Raw genomic sequence first — 15,656 nt, 5'->3', positions numbered from 1 at the left:
TAGAGAAGTAGAGGGGAAGATAAGAGAGAAATGGGGTTTTTTCCGTTTTTCAATTCTGATTTCAGAATTACCGACCAAAGTTGGTCGGTACATTAAGTATTGACCGTTTGACGAAAAACCGACCAACTTTGGTCGGTTTGTTTTTAAAAAAAATTAATTCTTTTTTTTTTTGTGTTTTTTTCTTAAAATATTATAAACTATAAAAAAATTATAAACTATAAGCATTTATTTTATTTAACTATACAATTATTATAAATAATTATAAACTATAAGCATAATCTTTATAAATAATTATATTAACTATTTACTTTTAATAAATTATAATAGCATCTATCTAAGTAAATTTTCTAAGTTATAATTAAGTATGTGAGTAATTTCTCACACACACACACATATACACTATATTGTAATTGATGCTAATAACTTCTTTTTTCATTCGTTCATCACTAATAATGCATGACATAGATTAATCGATATATAGGTCGAGACGTTTTGATGAATCATCGATTAATATTCATCGATACATATAAGTAAGTTATAAGTCGATGAATCAATTTACAAATAGATATATTTGATGATAAAGTATATATACTAATTAGTATCTTCCCAAGTCTATCCCTAAAAGAACCCGACCCTGTGGTCCTAGCGCTTCGTGTTCTTATATATATATACGGCTATACCTATATATACACACACACACACACACACACACACACACACACACACACACACACACACACACACACACACACTTCACTGTAATACTTTAACTATATATATAGCTTGTTATAGTATATGTTAGTGTGTATATATATAGCTTGTTAAAGTTTGACCATGTTTCACCTATTAATTTAACTCGTTTACTTAATACTAATAACTTCTTTCGTTTATTTAATTTGTGATCCATATATATATATATATATATATATATATATATATATATATATATATATATATTCTATGTGTGTGTGTGTGTCAAAGATGTTTAGTATAATTCTTCTATTTTTCATTCATTCATCACTAATAATGCATGACATAGATTAATCGATATAGGTCGAGACGTTTTATTTTTACTATTAGTCGATATAGGTCAAACGTTTTGTTTTTAATATTCATCGATGCATCTAAGTAAGTTATAAGTCGATGAATCAATTTACAAATAGATATATTTGATGATAAATTATATATACTAATTAGGATCTTCACAAGTCTATCCCTAAAAGAACCCGACCCTATAGTCCTAGCGCTTCGTATTCTTATATATATACGGCTATACCTCTCTATATATATATACACACACACACTTCATTGTAATACTTTAACTATATATATAGCTTGTTATAGTATATGTTTGTGTGTATATATATAATACGCTTCGTTGTACTACTTTAACTACATATATAGCATGTTATATATAGTATATGTTAGTGTATTCATTATTTGTATTACAAAAGTGTTAACGAATTATATTTATATTATTTAGATAGTAAATATAAAAGTAATTCAAAAGTTTGACCAATGTTGACGTAATAACCGATCAACTTTGGTCGGTTATTTTGAAGAAATTAACAATTACCGATCAAAGTTGGTCGGTAAATGCTTCCCCTACATTAACCGACCAACGTTGGTCGGTAATTTTAAATATAAATTCTTAAATATTATAAAATATTTTAAATAATAAAATAATTATTAAAATTTAAAAAATTGGGTCCAGATTACCGACCAACATTGGTCGTTAATCCAAAAATTTTTTGTTTGACCAGTTGGGTCAATTCATTGACCAATTTACTGACCAACGTTGGTCGGTATTTAGTTTATAAAAAATGTAAAAAAAAAATTCCAGTTTCCGTCCAAGCTGGACGGTTTTTGGTCGCTTTTTTTGACCGACCAATATTGGTCAGAAATATTTGATCGGTTTTTAGCGGATTTTTAGTAGTGGGACCTTATCTTATGTCATGCTTAAATCATTATTTTTTAAAAATTCCAAAACACTATTAACTTTTCGTTAATTAAAAAAAAGGAAACTGAAAATTTCAGCGATCAAGAAAAAATAGGATGGTTGGTGTTAGGCCAAAATGTTGTACTTTTAGTACATTATTCGCCTTATATGTTGTTAGTTTAGTGGTTAATTGTGCGACGTTTGAGCTAAATTATTCTAGGTTTATGTGTAAGAGTATCGGAAGACAAAGACGAGTGAAGGTTGCACAAAAAGAGGACGAAAATGCAAGAAAAGAGCACAAAAATGCCGATTACCCAAACCGCGCTACAGACCAGGCTTCGCGAGGTCTATAGCCAGGTTGACCGCGCTATAAGCCTGGCTTCACGAGGTCCATAGCCCGGTAATTAAAAGTCGCGGTTTAGAAGTCTCCAACCCGGATTTGGACTCAAGGACTTCAACCCTAGCCTACTCCCTAAACATGTCTAAGAGAAGGAGAGGACGTTTTTAGAGCAGATTCGACCATAAAGGGGACATTCTTGGAGAGGCAAGAAGGCTATGAGAACACTTGAAAGTAACGAATCACAAGAGTTTTCTCTTCCATTCTTCCTTAATCTGTATTTTAATGCTTTTAATTATTATCATGATTCTTAGTATGGTTATGAGTAGCTAAACTTTCCCATCTAGGGTTTGATGGAACCTTTTGAAGGATGATTTTTCTGTTGCGTTTAATATAATTTTGCCGTTGGATTTTCTCTTCTTATTCAACTACGTGATTATCTTAGTTAATTGAATGGCTCTCAATTGACTGTGCCTATTTAGTGTGTATTGCTTGGAAACGGGTGCATATTTAGGTAGTTATTGAACAACATCACTCCTAACGTATATGAGGAATCAATACGGAGCATTTAAAGGTGGGATTAGGAATAACGAAACCTTGATGCGATCTTAATGAGCGGTGAATTAGTGCCAGCTAGCGTAGTTGGAAAGAATATGTCTAGTAAATTATTGTAGTTGCTCGGAAGAGAATTATGACATCCGAAGTACTCACGATTGGTAGAGAATACATAAGCGAAATTATAAAAAATGTAGCGGTGAAAACTCCGCCAATTGGAAAAATCATAACTTTAGGCCTCCTTAATCTTGTCTCTAACCCTTAGTATCTTTAGTTAATAATTCAACTTTAATTAGTTAGAAATAAAATCTCAATTTTATAACTTCGTAATTTGTTCAAACTTGTCTTCTTAGTGATAGTAAACAGTTGTAGCTAAGCCTTAGTTCTCTGTGGGATTCGACTTCGGACTTTTAGACCAGATTATATTTGCAGCGATCGTTTATCTCTTTTAGGACTAGAGTTGGGCGTGATCAATGGTCTTGAAAGATATCTTTGAAATATTTTTTAAAATATCACAGGCATTGATGATTGAGCCTCTACCAGAATGTTTAGTTTATTTTAGAAGAACAATGATTTTGTCTTTTCTTTCTTAAATGCTATTGCTAGAAATATTTTTTTGGTTTCTCAGTCCGTGTTTGTTATCAAATTGGGGCCCGATTAAATTCAGATTTGTGCCAGAAAGTCCCATTTTGGGGGTAAAACATAAAGGTAACTCTATACCTAAGGCTCGAACCTAAGGCATCTGATTAAGGATGAAGGAGTACTTACCACTCCACTACCACCCTAATTGGTGCTACTGCAAGAAACTCGTGCTTGATCCATACTATTCCTTCTTATAGTAAGAAATCACCTTATCTTAAAAGACTGTGAAGATTTCTATGCCGTAGATATCAAACCAAAAACTTATTTTCATAAAATCTTAAACTGCCAATATACTAGGCTACTTTCCCCAAAGTATACATTTTTTATTTGTAAGAAATTGAAGACGAGAGACTGCAGAATTAAGAAAATTTTCTGTGTGTTATTCATGTGTTTATACATGTATATATACACTTGAATTTTGACTAAAAGTATAGAGAAACCAAAATTTTACACTTGTCCTATTCTAATATGTCTAGCTATAACAGAAAAATTCTATCCTAACTACTAATATTCCCCCGCGTGTTATTCACATGAGGGAAGAAGCTTCTAGCATTATATTGATCCAACGATGCATATTTAATCCATCATGGGCCTGATGTGTGGTTGTGATCCATTGTAAATAATCAACTCCAACTAAATAAAAATAGCCGACACATTCATCCTAGGATATATCGAACATAACCTTAGTCTGGCCGATCTTCATCTTCTCGTTCTCCTTTCTTCTGTTCATACCCCATATCTCCATTGATTACCAAATTAAGATGGGGTTTGACTTTTTAACATTATTTCTCTACGCAAAGCAAAACTGAAGAATTAATATTTCCTCTTGGCATTTCTCATAGATTCTTAACCTTGAATTCAGTGTTGAGAAAGTCTTTGATGCTTTGAATTTCTTATAAATCATCCCCTGTTAATAGGATATCTTCTACATAAACAGCTAGAATAGAAATGAGTTATCCTGTTTTCTTGAAAAATAGAGAATAATCATTTAATGAGGATGAAAAACCCTTGAAACTTAATGCCCCTGCAAGCCGAGTATACCACTGTCGGGAAGCTTGCTTTAAACCATATAAAGACTTTCTTAAAAGACAAACATGTGTAGGACTAGGTAGCGTCAGACCTGCTGGGAACTTCATGTACACTTCCTGTCACGACTCAATTTTTCCTCCGTTGGATATCGTGATGGCACCTAGTCTTAGGGACTAGGTAAGCCTAACAATAATTAAAACAACAATATTATTTAAATAGAATCTCTTAAAATTACCAAAACCGGTAGTACAAGTCATAAGCTTTACAGAGTGTTTGCTAGAAAACTCTAAATACAACTGTCCAGAAATAAGAATAAACAGTGCAAAACGAAAACTGGAAGGTGACTCCGAAGCCTGCGAACACAGCAGCAGGTTTACCTTAAATCTCCACAGCAACAGTCCACACAGCTAGCTAACGAACAAGTACCTGGATCTGCACAAAAATGTGCAGAAGAGTAGCATGAGCACACCACAACGGTGCCTAGTAAGTATCAAGGCTAACCTCGGTGGAGTAATGACGAGAAACAGTCAAGACACCCATTGGTCTAATAAACCGAACAGATATACGTACATGAATAACAGAAGTATGATGTCTACATAAAGACTATGCAATATGGCTCACAATACAGTAATGGCATTAAAGCAATAAACAACAAGTATCAGCGGAATATCATGAAAATGATGCAGACAAAGTGAATGGAACACAACCTAAATCCGGAATCACGAATACAGCAAGGACAAGTAATAACTCAGTAATTACAACCACTTTTACATCAGGTTTTAGTCAACAACTCCACGAGGTACCGAACCTCAGACAATTCATAACTCACGGGTCTCAATACCTGAACCCTAACACTTGGCATCCTGTGCCCTCATAACACCTCATAACCACACTGACGACTCACGTGCCAATAGAGCTATTCTCACATAGAAGACAAGTAAACAAGGGTGAGCATCTATGCTCAACAATATCAAGAACACCTCTTATCCGATAAGAGTGCTTAACTATGTGTATGCTTGTGCATGTGTCCTAACATAGTCCATACCAGCAAATAAGCATAAGGAAGAAGAAGAACGGACAACACGTAGAATATTTTCTCATAGCTTTCACAAGATAAAGCTCACACAGGTACGTATACCACTACACAAATATCAACAACAAGAATGCCCCCAGGCCATAAATCATCATAAATCAATCCCTGACACAACCCACCTTGTCTCGCCACGTGTGCAATAGTAACATGAATGCCCGCCTTGTCTCGCCGCACGTGCATAATAATGTTCCCACCTTGTCTTGCCACATGCGCAACCCACACATATATATATCCCACCTTGTCACGCCATATGTGCAAATATCAATAGTAACAATAGCACGGCAAAAATCTCGTGCAACCCCATAACAACAACCGCACGGCAGAAACCTCGTGCATCACAATAATAACAACCGCACGGCAGAAACCTCGTGCATCACCACAACAAATACAATAACAACAACAAAAACAATGGCAATAATACAAAGTACGACAAGTAAATCAACTCAAGAACTTTTAAATCACAGGAAAATATGGGACCAAATCATAAGGAATAACCACAGTCTGAAATGTTAGGTGTAAAGCGAACAGATCAACAAAGGGAAAACTAAGGTGTAGCAATGAATCCCACAATATACACTTCAACAATAGGGAAGCTAACACGAATTCAATAATGCCAAATAAAACAAGTCGGCTAAGATATAGGATATCTACTTCTTTTAAGGCTGAGAAAATTATGAAGGATATTCAACAATTCAATTAAGGATGACAGCGAAAAAATAATCATAACCTCAATTAAGACTAAATAATTATAGGATGAAATAATATAAATTCCAAATAAAGATAAGCAGTTATGAAAAGATAGCATGGCTATAAAAGAGATAACAGTTTTAATTAAGGTACATATGAGTCAAGAAACGATAATAGCATATCATGAAGCAATTTATTCTAATTAAGCAGGTAGATGTGAATGTAGTAATTAAGATATATAATCATAACAAGAACAACTGCATATTCAATGAATACAAGGACCTAAGAACCCTAAAAGTCCAACTTTCCACAAATAAGTCTGTGCACGTACTTGTCACCTCGTGCACACAGGCTACAATCAACATAAAAGACTCAAATCTTAAGGGGGAAATCCCTCACACTAGGTTAGGCAAAATACTTACCTCGAACCAAGCTCAAACGGTCCGTAAGAATGCCCTTTCCTCAATTATCCGACTTCGAATGGTCCAAATCTAACCAAACACAATTGCATATCATGAATACAATGATAATAGACTCATCCAATTATGAAATCAATAATTTAACAAAAATTTCAAAATTTGCCCTAAAAAATCAACCCGGGCCCACGTCTCGAAATCGGGTAAAAATCACAAAATATGAACACCCATTCACTCACGGGTCCAACCATATAAGAAATACTCAAATCCGACCACCAATCCCCTTTCAAAACCCAAAATCTTTATTGAAGAAGTTCTTCCAATTTTTCCCAATTTTAACCCCAAAACTCCGAAACTAAATGGAGAAAACAACTATAGATTAATGCAATAAAACCAAATTCGAGTAATAAATCGTTACCCACAAGATTCCTCTGAAAATCCCTCAAAGAATCGCCTTCTCCCGAGCTCAAAATCAAAAATGGAGTGAAAATGAAATAACTCTCGATTCCAATCCCTTTCTGCCCAGAGATCCTCGCACTTGCGATCATCTCTCTCACCTGCGCCACCGCACCTACGGTTTAACCAGTCGCACCTGCGGAAGTCACTAACTCCCACAGCCTCCGCACCTGTGAGTCTTCTGCGCATATGCGGGCATCGCAGATGCGGAACTTCCTCGCACTTGCGACCCCAGGCCAACTCTCAAATTCTCGCATCTGCGCTTCCATCTCCGCACGTGCGAGTCCGCTGATGCGCACAAATTCTCCATACCTGTCGAGACTGCCAAGTCCAGCTCTTCCCGCACCTGTACCTCATTCTTCGCACCTGTGACCATCGTACCTGCGCCCAAGGTCCACGATTACACTAGAACTCAGACCTCCCCAAAACCATGGAAATCATCCGCAACTCGTCTGAAAAACACCCGGGGCCCTCGGGACCCCGTCCAAACATACCAACAAGTTCTATACCCTAAAACGGACCCGCTCGAGGTCTCAAATCACATCAAACGACATCGAAACTACGAATCACACCATGAATCGAACTTATAAATTTTAAATCTTTCAACTTCTAAAACCCGTGCTGAAACCTATCAAATTAACCCGGAATGACGTCAAATTTTGCAGGCAAGTCCCAAATAACATAATGGAGCTTTTCCAACTCTCGAAATCGTATTCCGACCCCGATATCAAAAATAGTCCACTTCTGGTCCAAATCTCCAGAAATTTGACTTTCGCCATTTCAAGCGTAAATTAGCTACAGACCTCGGATTTGCAGTACGGACACGCTCCTAAGTCCAAAATCACCCAACGGAGCTAATGGAATCGACGAAACTCCATTCCGTAGTCGTCTTCATATAGTTCTGACTACAGTAAAAAATCTTAAGACTTAAGCTTTTGTTTTAGGGACTAAGTGTCCCAAATCACTCCGAAACAACCGGTAACCGAATTCAACCACGCACGCAAGTCAATACACATAATATGAAGCTGCTCAGGGTCTTATGCCACCGAACGAGACTTAAATTCTCAAAACGACCGTCCGGGTCATTACACTTCCTCTTGTAGGTCACCATGTAAAAATGCATTATTTGCATCTAATAGAGACACATTCCAACCTCTTTTAGATGCAATAGTAAGGAGACGTCTTATAGTTGTCATTTTCAACACTGGTGAAAATGTTTTACTGTAGTCTATTCCTTCTCTTTGGATATCCCCCCTTACTACAAATCTTGCCTTTAGTCTCTCAACAGAGCCATCAGATAGGTGTTTCACCTTATAAACCCACTTGTAAGGTAATGCTTTCTTCCCTTTAGGCAACTCAACCATTTTCCAAGTGTGGTTGACCTGTAGAGCTTGAATTTCTGATTACATGGCTTGCCTCCAACCTGGATGTTGAGCGGCTTGTGTATAACTGCTAGGCTCACTCAATGTATATAAAGACTGGATAAGGTGTTGATTATTGATGGTTAGATATGAAAAGGAGTAAGCACTTGGCTTACTTGGTTGAGAAAAAAATGCCTTGTCCAAATCAGCAAGCATTATGCTATTGCATACATAGCCCTTCAGATAGACTGGTTGTTGCGTTACTCTACCTGACTTCCTTAGTGGAACACCTTCTCTAGGTGTAGAAATATGTGAGCTGGTGTGTAGATTGTTTGGAGAAGTAGAGTAGGGAACATGAGAAACAGACTCATGAGAGATAGGTGTGGAATAGGGAGCAATGGAAGTAGGCTGAGGAGAAGTAAGTGGAGGTGAGGTTGAATTTGGATAATCTATATCTGTTGTACTTGGTATATCTATTTGTATAGGTGGAGTATAGGTGGAATCTAAAGAAAAAGGTGAATTTGAAAAAATAGGATTGTTGGTAGGATTAGCTTTGGCAAAAGGAAAGTGTGATTCAAAAAATTTTACATCTCTGGAAACAAAATTCCTTTCAATTTCCAGTTCCAATAGTTTGTAACCTTTTTGATTCAAAGGATATCCAATTAACACACATGCAGTTGCTCTCTCATCAAACTTGCTTCGTCCTTGTGTTAAAGTAGAAGCATAACATAGACACCCAAAATTCCTCAAATGTTCATATTAAGATTTTTGTTGAAAAAATACTTCATATGGAGTCTTGCCTTTCAACACACTAGAGGGCAGTCTATTTATGATATGTGTTACAGTTAGAATAAACTCTCCCCAATATGTTATAGGTAGACTGGATTTAAACATTAATCCCCTTGCTACCTCCAAAAGATGTTTGTGCTTCCTCTTAACAATTCTATTTTATTGAGGAGTAGCCACACAAGATAACTGATGTATGATCTCTTCTGAAGCAATAAAAGCTGCTTTTTGTGTCCCCTTTTCCAATTTCAAAGTATTGTCAAATCTTATCATCTTAACCTTCGCATTGAATTGTCTTTCCCCCCATAGACAAGAAACGTTTAAGCATAGGAAAATCATTACTTTTAGCACTCAATAAAAATGTCCAGGTTCCTTTATTGTAATCATCAACTTTAGTGAGAAAATACTTAAAACCATTATAAGTGCTAGACTTGTAAGGCCCCCAAGTGTCAACATGTATAAGATCAAAAGCATGCACTACTAGAATTACGGCAAAAACCGACCACGATCGACCGACCAATTTTGGTCAGTCAAAAAATCAGCCAAAAAACCGACCAAAGTTGGTCGGTTTTTCAAAATATTTTATTTTTTAATTTTATTTTACGAAACCGACCAACTTTGGTTGGTTTTATTGGGCGCAAAAATGCGAAAAACTATTTTTGAGTCCCGTGAAATTTATTTTTCAAGAAACAGACCAACTTTGGTCGGTTTTTCATTTAAAATAAATTAATATTAAAAAACTGACCAAAATCGGTAGGTTAATTCGGCCGGTCATTTTAAAAAACCGACCGAATTCGGTCGATAATTTTATTCTTAATCAAACCGACCAACTTTGGTCGGTTATTTTCGTGCGAAAATACAATTAAAGAGTATAAATAAAATAAAAGGCAGTCTTAAAATAAAATACACCAATGGTCTAGTGGTAGAATAGTATCCTGCCACAGTACATACCCCGGATCAATTCCCAGATGGTGCATTTTTTAATTACATAATTAAAATACCGACTAACTTTGATCGGAAAAAACCGACCAACTTTGGTCGGTTTTGTCGGCAATTATTTTTTGGAATTTAATTGACCGACCAAAGTTGGTCAGTAATTTCCGACTAACTTTGGTCGGTATGCCCTTCTGACCTTCAAAATACCGACCATACGTTAATGGTCGCATTTTGGACGGTTATTAGCCATTACCGACCAACTTGGTCAGTTTTTTTGGACGGTTTTTTTCGAATTTCTAGTAGTGATACTTGGACTTTATGCTATTAATAGGGAAAGATTTTCTAGTCTGTTTAGCCTTAGGATAAATATCATAAATAAAATCAGAATTGGAACCACAATGAAGGAAATGTAAATGTTTCATTATTGAAAATGGAACATGACCCAACCTTACATGCCAAAAGCTTTACATCATGTATAATATTAACATGTACTGGATTGGAAGCTAAAATAGACTTTGAAATGGAATTTCTTCCTTTTGGAAATGGAATTACATCATTACTAAGCAGACTTCTAGACTTAATACTAATGGGTTCTAAGAGGTAGAGTCATTCTCTAACTTCACCAAAAACTTGAGGATTCCTCATTGAAAGGTCCTGCAATAGACACCCACTAGATATAAGTAGGACATCATACTTGAATTGAACGCAAAACTTATGAACATATAGCAAATTGTATTTGAAATCTGACATATGAAGCACATTGGTTAAAACATGACTTGGCAGAATGGAAATACTCCCTATATGAGTAACACTTACCTTGAAAGAATTAGGTAAACTGGTGTTCAAAGGTACATGGAGTGGAATTATATATAAGAAAGAGTTAGGATCAAATACATATTTCTGATGCTCTAGAATCAATTATCCGGGTATCTGATTTTAGGCTAGTAAACACTGAACCTGAGTATTTTAGAATAGTACCAGCAACTGCATTGGGATTAATTTCTGAGCTTCCTGTTCGTGCTGATTTTGCCTGCTTATATATCTGCATCACCTCTGTAATTTGTTCTTTGCTAAACTGTTGGCCAAAATTATTACTGTTGTTCTCATTTTTCTGTCCTGTTACACTTTCATCCTCATATGTTGTCACCACATTTGCCTTGACTTGGTTCTGATAAGTTTTTGGGTTGTGAACTCAAAATCATCTGGGAACCCAATTAGTCTATAACAATCCTCTTGTGTATGGCATATTGTGATGACCCAAAATGTCATCTTTAAATTTAATAAGTAATTCTATATTCTATGACCTCAAAAAGCACCATTTATCATTCCTCAACTTGCGTGCACAGTCCGTACAATTTTTCGGAAAGTTTTTATGTGAAAAATAGATTAAAATGTGAAATAGAGCTTTAAAACTCAATTGAGTTGGCTTTGGTCAATATTTTGAGTAAACGGATCCATATCAGTATTTTGACAATTCCGATAGGTTCGTATTATGATTTGGGACTTGGTCGTATGCCCGGAATCGAATTCCGAGGTGCCTAGCCCGAGATAGGGAATTTTGATGAAAAATTAAAAGCTTGAAAGCTTAATGATTTTTAAGAATTTACTGATGTTGGATTTATTGACACCGGGTCCGTATTTTGGTTTTGGAGCTCGGTATAGGTTCATCATAATATTTATGACTTGTCTGCCAAATTTGGTGAGAATTGGAGTTGATTTGACGTGATTCAAACGTCCGGTTGTAAAAATATAATTTTTAAAGTTTTCTTGAAAACTTCCTTTGATTTGGTGCCCGATTCGTAGTTCTATGTGTTATTTTGTCGATTTGATCGTGCGAGCAAGTTTGTATGATATTTTAGGACTTGGGTGCATGTTTGGTTTGGAGTCCCGAGGGCTCGGGTTAGTTTCGGATGGTTAACGGATCATTTTTGGACTTGAGGAAACTGCAGAAACCTGCTTCTGGTTTTCTTCTTCGCATTCGCGAAGGGAGTCTCGCGTTCGCGAAGAGCAAATTTAGTCTGGCACATTTTGTGCTTCGCATTCGCGACAGAGTGAACGCGTTCGCGAAGGCTTGAGGTGCTAAGCTTCGCGTTCGCGAAGGGAAAGGGGCTGGCCAGGAAAATTGCTTTCGCGTTCGCGAAGACCAAGCCAGGCAAGCTTCGTGTTCGCGAAGTAGCCCTCGTGTTCGCGAAGTAGCCCTCGCGTTCGCGAAGAGTAAAATTGGTCAGCAGAAATTTGTGCTTGGCGAACGCGAGGCACTGACCGCGTTCGCGAAGGGTAAAAATCCCAGAAACAGAACTTAACTTCTGGAAATGGGGTTTCGACCCATTTTCAACTATTTCCAATTTTTGAACTCGGGTAAGGCGATTCTTGGGCGATTTTCACAGGAAAGCATTGGGGTAAGTATTACTTATCCTATATTGATTATATTTCATGATTTCATACTCATTTATATCATGAATCCGTGAATTTATGGAAGAAAAATCATATTTTTATAAAATCTTCAAAAAACAAAAATTTAAGATTTGAAGGTCCATTTGACATCAGAATTTCATAAATTTTATATGGTTGGACTCGTCTCGTAACGGGTGTTCGAATTTCGTAAGTTTTTCCGAGATTTGAGATGTGGGTCCCACTGTCGAATATTTTAATAAATTTCGGATTTTTATCCGAAAAATTAGTAAATTCATATAGAATTAATTCCTATGATTCGTATTGAATATATCGAATTGTTTATGAATAGATTTGAAGCTTTTGGAGACAAATTTAAAAGGAAAAGCTGTGGTTGAGTAAGTGATCGGAATTTGCAAAGCGAGGTAAGTGTCGTGGTTAACCTTGACTTGAGGGAATAGAACTCTTAAACTATTTGTTATATGAAATGCATGTGAACGACGTATAGGCGAGGTGACGAGCATCTATACGTCGTCAAATTAATTATTTGCATAATTATTTAAAAAATCATAAATCATCTTAAATCATAAATTAATTATAATAATAATTGTTCATCTCCTATTCTTTGTCAAATATTAATTCTTGAATTCCTGCATTAATTGTTACATATTATTTGAATTATGTATCTTAATTGTTATTTGACATTTAGCATATTAAATATTAAACTGCCTATTTTCTCCCTGATTTTCATAATAATTTGCTATTTGTCATTGTTTGTTTCATAATTAAGTTATAATTATTGTATGCTTGTTGTCTTATAATTTTATATTAATTGTTGCATTTATTGGAGAAATTTCTTCTATAAGAATTGGTAAATGGATATATTGGATGATCGGGTTGCACGCCGCAACAGAATTGATTGAAATGGATATATTGGAGGATCGGGTTGCACGCCGCAACATAATTGAATGTGAATATATTGTAAGAGCAAGATGCACGCTGTAACGAAAATTGATGGAAATGATAATTGGTTATGACTGTTGAGTTGGCTTTAATTATTATAAATGAGTTACCTGATTTATTTCTATTATTTTTTGTTGTTACTAATATTGCATACAGGTTAATGTAAGTGACCCGTCTTATCCTCGTAACTACTTCGTCGAGGTTAGGCTCAGCACTTACTAGTACATGGGGTCGTTTTTACTGATACTACACTCTGCACTTCTTGTGCAGATTTCCGAGTTGGTCCCAGCGGTATACTATAGACTTGCTCGGATTTCAGCTACTCTGAGGAGACTTGAGGTATAACTGCACAGCGTCCGCAGTTCTGAAACCCCCGTCTATTTTACTTTAGCTGTGTGTTTGTTTTCAGACAGCTTTATTTTATTCAGACCTTTATTTGTATTTATTCTAGAAGCTTGTGCACTTGTAACACCAATTCTGGGATGGTATTTAGACATCGTTATTTTTATGGATTATTCACTATATTTCAGAATTTACTTCCGCAATTGTTCTTTGTCATTTATAAATTTAAAAATATTTTTAAAAATGGATAATATTGTTCTAACGTTGACTTGCCTAGCAAGTGAAATATTAGGCGTCATCACGGTCTGAAGGTGAGAATTTCGGGTCGTGACACATATCTTTCCACAATAGGTACAAGTAACATTAGGATTATACTTCTTCTTCCCTTTGAATCTTTGTTGTAGTTGTGCAACATTTTGAGCTGAATTATTGAACCTTTGAGCTGCTACTGTCCCTCTTGGTGTTTGATTTCTGAATCTCTAATTATTCCTTCCCTAAGATGTTGCCATGAAAGCTGCAAATTCAGCTAAAATCTATGCATTAGGCTGTTTTCCTTGTCCATCAACCACAAAAGAAGCAGAATCTGAGTTGAAGTGTGCATTTGCATATACTTATCTCTGATTTTCATCCTACAAAAGGAGTGAATATGCAATATCCATACTAGGCAAAGGACTCATCATGAGAATATTTCCTCTTGCTTGTGCATACGCATCATTCAACCCCATCAGAAATTGAATCAGCCTTTGATCTTCCAAGGACTTAGTTAACTTTGCTTTTCCCTCACACACACCGACACATAAACAAGATATGATTACATTTAGTGCATCTAGTTCATTCCACAGTCACTTAAGTTTAGTGAAGTACCCAACGATATCTTGTACTAAACCTGATAACTCCTTTTGCAGGTGGTAAAGTTTGTCACCATTTGATTTGTCAAACCTCTGCTCCAAGTTGTCCCAAAGTTCCTTTGTTGTCTTGGAGTATATGACACTGTCAGCAATGTCTTTTGACAATGGATTTAGAATCCAAGATGTAACCATGTCATTGACACAACTCCACTGCTCGTATTCAGCAGAGTTGAGATCTAGAAACTTGCAAGCTCCATTGATGAATCCAAGCTTTTTCTTGGCTGATAAAGATAGAATGATAGATCTCTTCCATCCTGGATAAGCTCTTTCATCAAACACAGTGTTGACAAGAGTCATACCAAGTGAATCAGAGTTATTAAGGTGATAATGATTGATGTCATAACTGACTTCCTTAGCAATGTTGCTTGTTTCTGCAACTGTGGTTTCAATTGAATCAAGCATCTTTCATCACTGGGAGTTGAAGAATGAATTTGATGGTGAAAGATCATTGTTGGATTGATCTTATAGCTTTGATACCATGTAAGAAATTGAAGACGAGAGACTGCAGAATTAGGAAACTTTTCTCTGTGTGTTATTCATCTGTTTATACATGTATATATACACTTGAACTTTGAATAAAAGAATAGGGAAACGAAAATATTAATTACACTTGTCATATTCTAATATGTCTAGTTATAACAGAAAAATTCTATCCTAACTACTAATATTCCTTCACGTGCTATTCACACGAGGGAAGAAGCTTCTAGCATTAAAATGATCCAACGATGCAGATTTGATCCATCATGGGCCTGATGTGTGGCCATGATCCATTATAAATAATCAGCTGCAACTAAATAAAAATAGCCGACACATTC

Source organism: Nicotiana tomentosiformis, chromosome 4, assembly GCF_000390325.3.
Source record: "Nicotiana tomentosiformis chromosome 4, ASM39032v3, whole genome shotgun sequence".
Taxonomy (NCBI): Eukaryota; Viridiplantae; Streptophyta; class Magnoliopsida; order Solanales; family Solanaceae; genus Nicotiana; species Nicotiana tomentosiformis.
This window is presented reverse-complemented; position numbering follows the sequence as displayed.